The sequence below is a fragment of the Solanum tuberosum genome, unplaced genomic scaffold (assembly GCF_000226075.1).
Source record: "Solanum tuberosum cultivar DM 1-3 516 R44 unplaced genomic scaffold, SolTub_3.0 scf00345, whole genome shotgun sequence".
NCBI classification, from domain to species: Eukaryota; Viridiplantae; Streptophyta; class Magnoliopsida; order Solanales; family Solanaceae; genus Solanum; species Solanum tuberosum.
In genome coordinates this window covers 222218-228220 of record NW_006239264.1, presented here as the reverse complement: position 1 = coordinate 228220, position 6003 = coordinate 222218, and the positions used below count along the sequence as shown (strand labels likewise).

Here is a 6003-nt window from a genome sequence, read left to right as displayed (position 1 = left end):
CCAGTTGGACCCTCCTCGAACATGATCGTTATATCAATTTAAAGATACTCTTAATACGATATAATAATAATTTTGATGAAATTTCCTTTTTAAGTAAGCGAACCTTACAGAAAAACTGAATAGACTATTGGTTGGAGAAGGATAGATTTGAAAAGGAATAATTAGTGTCTTTTTTATTTCCTAAACTGAATATTATTCTTGACCTAATTTATTTGACTAAAATGAGGTTTAAAATCAATGTAACGGCGGTAGTATTAATTTTGGTTGTATAGGGGGTTAAATAAGTTATTAATACTCAATTATGTTAGTTTGACAACTAAAAGATATAAATGAAATCTCAAGAACAGTTGTAAAATATTTATGCTAAATTAAACATGGTGCTTAATTTCATTGCCTAACATGGCGGTTGGAAAATGAAGTCGTGTTGATCACTTTATCTTAGAAACTTTTCGATATGAATTAAGATTAGTCGTATTTCAAAATAAATACTCTTTTCTTTCCAAATACTTATTATATTTTATTTTCAAAAATCAAAATACATAAATTTTGATTAACATTTTAAGATGTATTTTTCACGAAATTAATATTAAAATAATCACAATTCATATTTCTTTTCGTACAATTTTTAAATATATAAATTCTATTTTTTAAAATATTGAATTAATTTAATCTAATTGAGTTGTAAAAAATAGTCAAATTGACTCTCAAAATACAAAACACGGCAACTGAAAAATAATATTCTTCCGTCTCAAAATAAGTGTTACCTTAGAAATTAAAAACAAATATTAGTATGTTTTTCCAATTATTGTATCCTTATACTTCATCTTCTTAATCAACTTTTCAAGAGATATTAATTAAATAAAAAACGTTTAGTAAATTACACATTGTATTTATTGACTTTTTAATGATTTTTTGCTAAGATAACACTTATTTTGAGACGAAGGAAGCATCAATTATCTTTTTAGGTGAGACTTTCCGATATGATTTATTATTAGATTTAACGAGAATTGCCTTATGCTTCATTAAATTAAATTTGGTTAGCCGTTAGATTTTAAATGAGAGTTTTTAGTTCTCTAATCTTAGTACTACACCTAGATTTACAAAAATAAAATAGGACAAATATATCCAACAATAAAGCATTGATTAAAAGCTTTCTCATCACATTTTAGTTGAAGGTATTTACTATATTCTCAAAGTTCCATCAAACTTTATTCAATGCAATATATTAAATTCAAGAAACAACTCTATTTTTCTACCTTCAAATTAACTCCTCTCATCTAATTCTATACCAAATTCTTCTCTATTTCCCCCCCTGTTATAATCACACAATTAATTCTGCACTAAATTTCCCTTCTCCTACACATTATATAAATCTTGTCAATCTTTTCCATTTTCTCCAAACAACTCCCTTTTGCCTATACAAAGATTCAGGTAATATTTTATCCAATTATTTTCATGATTAGACTTTTTAAATTTTTTTTTTTCTTCTCTAGTAGTGGTTGTAGACTAAAAAAAATGACGTTATCTAATTAATTTGCTCTGTTTTAATATAAATACAGGGGATTCTTGATAAAGTTGTTCAAATTAGAAAGGAAAAAAAATGAACTACAGAAGGGAGAGTAGTCATGATCCAAAGCTTGATTTGAAGCTGAATTTATCTCCACCTAGGGAAAATAATAATAATAATATTTTTCCAATATCACCAAGCAGATCATCGTCATCGTATACTTCTTCAATGGAAAGATCACCAGCAAGTTCGTGTATTTCAAGGGAACCTACTCCAGATGATCATAATCATCAACAATTTTTTGGTAGCCCAGAAGCAACAACTACTTCAATGATGTTAGTGGGATGTCCAAGATGTTTAATGTATGTTATGTTATCAGTCAAAGATCCAAAATGCCCAAAATGTAAGAGCTCTGTTTTGCTTGATTTTTTCCGCGAGGATAGAATCAAGAATACAAAAAATTGATGATCATCGTGAAGAAATGCGAGGAATCTCAGTAGTTCAGTTGGTTGACTTTTTGAACTGTCATGGTGACTGTGATTCCTCAGTTGGTTGACTTTTTGAACTGTCACCTTGTTGGTGAGAGTTGGATTTCTCAGCTAATTAAAAAAAAATAATATATATATATATATTATATATAAAACCCTTTACTGAGGTTAATTAGGTTTTAGTAGTGTTTAATTTCTTTATATATGTTGTAATCCCTTTTGTCTTTTTGGTTGCTTAGAAGATAGAAGGGAGGAAAGAACTTTTTTTTTTGAGAGTTTGTTGAGGTAATTGAATGGATTTGATGAAAATCTTGAATGTAACCAAAGAGGCTAGTATGGTTTTGGTTGCAAGTCATATTATGGTCATAATATTAATTCATTCATGTTTTAGTAGCTCTTGGTTGCTATCTTTACTAAATGCATGCAATTAATATTTTGTTGTAACCACCTCGTTAATGCCATCTCTAAGTATACTTTTAAAATTTCAGTTTAATTAATCATACAATATTCACAATTCATTTTCTTGATTGATTAAAATTCGTACCAAATAAAATCACTATAAAATTAGGCCGTATTAACTTCATTCATAGAACTCTAACGTCAGATTTCTTGTCATTAAGTGTACATACAAGTTACAACACATGTTAGGTGTTCATAATAATTACTTGGGAGACCTTTCACATGGTTTTAGGTGTAATTCGAAAGAAATTATGTGAGTCAATTAGGTCAAATTAAAGCATTTATTAAGAAATTTCCTCAGTGTTCAAACATAAATTGGATACGAATTTGAGAAGGAAGGAGGGGAAAAGAAGCAAAGCATCATTGACATTAGTTTGCGGTATTCGTTTTGGAGTTCGACTAATTAAATTTTATGTCAGAAAGTCTCATTTTTGGAAAGTTCTATATCTAGAGCCGAATGTAAGACCTCTGATAAAATAAAATACTATTCACCACGATCTTTAATGATTCTTGAGACTTGAATGGCCGGCCTCGTGCCAAAAAGGATCATCATTAATTGCGTCCTCATCAAGCTTTCACTTGATGAGAACTTTAGCTTGGATATAAAATTAGATTTTACTTTTTAAAATTTACTTAGTTTTAGAATAAAGATTGATTACACACATTCAAATTCCATGAAAACAAACAATATCAAGTATTCATATTTCAAATTAACATTTTAAACATCATTTGAGTGGTCATTAGTGGGGTTATAAATTAATTGGGAGATTATTACTTAAAATAGCAGTCAATTAGTTTTAGTTGATGAAAGTGACACAAACGCGTTCATATAATAATCGAAGTCTTAATTACTTGCGTGGACAAGTTTTAAAGTCCAACTTATAATTAATTACCAATTGTCAAAAGGGCGGCCAAATTGTGTTAATAACATCTTTATCAATTTATGAACAATAAACGGTGGGTGAGCTAATTAGCTGCATTACCATGTATTATCATTTAATGTAAAGCTACCATTTTTGGATTGTTGACATGTGACATTTAGAAACTTCCACAGTTGGATTCATTTCCTAGTTTAATTAAAGAAACTTGTATTTCTTCACCTATATATCTATTCTTATTGGTTGGTTCTTCATAAAGCTTGTTGAGTCTAATGTCATGTCTCGCTACTTTGCCACTCAAATATTTTTCAGGTTGTGAAAAGGTTAGTGGAACTCTAGATATTTTCCAGGAGTGCTTTAAAATTTTCTAGAGTTAGAGTGAATTATAGAATAGAAACTAAAGTGTAAATATGTAAGGACTTGTATAGTAAATGTTATTTATACTTAGGCTTCTAGGAAGTAGTAGTAAAAATTGAGGGTCTCTCATTTGCAAAGGCATCCAACAAGTTGTAAAACATTCTTCAAGCAATACAAAACCTTCTTTCAAATCTTTCTTAGTTTTTCTTCCGTTCTTTCATTCTTTTAGCGATCTTAAATTTCAAAGGGCTTATTTGAGCTTATAAAAACGTGAAAGATTTGTGAGTAATTTGTCAAGTACCGCATGAAGCATTAGTGAGACTCTAAGTCCGTGACACTAAGGTGTATGAATTAATAAATCTTATTTAGGCTTAGAAGGGTGTGGACATTGCAGTGGTGGAGTCAGAAAATTTAAATATATAAATATATACATAAAACTAAAATTTAACCTACCTAAGCAATGTAATTTCATGAAGAAAGACATGATATTTGTCATTCTCGTGGTTTAGTTCAATTATCTTTTAATCCCCTTAGCATAAGATGGCTCCACCACTAGGCATTGGTTGGTTGGTTCATAGCCTTGGAAAAGGTAAGTTTCCAATCGATGTAATTTGTATATATTTATGAATCCTTTTAATACAAATATATGATTCGAATCAAAGTTATTGAATTTGACTATTATCATAATACGCAGAAGTTTCCCCGGAATAACCGGGCATAATAGTTGCTTACCTAACCCAAAATGAAATCAACAACCATGGCCTATCCTTTTAAATTCGTAGGAATAGCACTAGGTAGTCGATAATAATGACATCCTTTAAAACATAGCCGGTTATTGAAAGTTATTTAAAGTTTAATTAATATTAACAAATTTCAGACTTGTGCTGCTGCTCCTTCTCCTCTGGATACTGGTATGGGTTTAGAACTTGAGATTTTATTAGTCGAGGATCTCAAGAAAATATATTTTTAGACGAGAGACAAAGAAGTATCTATTCTCTCTGTTCACTTTACATATTCACTATATTAAAATAATTTTTCACTTTTATTTATTAACTTTAGCATATTAAAAGAGAAACAATTTCAAATCCAAAATCCGAAGAACTGAAGTTTGAATTTTTTGACCCACGATTTTCAACTTCAATAATATAAGTTTGAATTTAATTCTGTAGTGGCTAAATTTTAAATTTCTATATTCTTTCTCTTCTTTAAATAGAGATCCTAAAAACTTCCAACCTTAAATGGTAAGTCTAGCAGTCTAAACTTTTCTGAAAGCCCATTACAGTTCGAATTGCGACCCAACAAATAATACATGTAAACATTACATAAATCTCATATGGTTAAGAATTAATTATGTCTTATTCCTATTCTTTCTCAAATTATAAAAATCTCTTAAATTTATAGGATCTCGGATACATAAGGAAGCATGTGGATACATAGCACACGAATTGCGAATGATACATTACTTAATGTGAGTGATGTACAAATAATACCTACCATAAAAATTACATAAATCTCATATTGTTAGAGTTAATTACATTTTTTTTCTAATTTTTTTCCAAATTATAAAAATCTCTTAGATTTATGGATCTCGATCACTAAAAGGAACAACATGAGACACTTGCCAATTATTCGAATTGTAGAAATAAGGAAATATGTGGATACATAGCACACGAATTGTTATACTTAATGGGAATGACGTATCCGAGAGGAGATAGAGATGTATCCGAAAGGGGAAGGATGTATCCAGAGGAGATACATATATATCCAAGAGAGGATAAAGATGTATCCGAACAGGGATTTTTATAATATTTTTAGATGATAGAAAATTTTAGAGATTATGATAAAATAAGATACGTATTTATGTAATTTTTCCAATATCCAATGGGCTTCGTTCCCCTCATATTGGGAATAAACAACTACAACCTTTGTGCTATATTGGTTGTCCATAACTCCATATTACAAAAAAAAAAAATAGTTGTTTTAAATTACTTTGTCAATTTACAAAATCGAAATTGAAATTAATTGTGTTTTTCTATTTTATCCTTACAATTAATTTTTATTAAAATGTGTAAGCAAGTTTGTAAAGTTTCAAAAATGTTTCTTAAGAGGTAGATTAGTAAAACTATCCTTATTATTTATAATTTCTTAAGGGACGTGTAAAAGAAAAAAATGGACAATTATTATGGGACGGGGGAATAGTTACTATTAAACAATAGGTTTCTTCAGGGTAAAATGGTACCAATAGTTAAGACAAATTAGAAGTTCTTGATGATAAATAATTCAAATAATGATCCCAAGGACATTGAGATTATTC

At 29.1% G+C, this 6003-nt stretch overlaps 1 long non-coding RNA gene across 1 annotated transcript; it reads left to right on the top strand.

Moving 5' to 3' along the window:
* The first annotated feature begins 1195 nt into the window (after window positions 1–1195).
* Window positions 1196–2413, top strand: LOC107063351 (uncharacterized). The gene is made up of 2 exons (XR_001475234.1): window positions 1196–1431; window positions 1560–2413. It is a non-coding gene; the product is annotated as an uncharacterized lncRNA (long non-coding RNA).
* Window positions 2414–6003: the final 3590 nt, after the last annotated feature.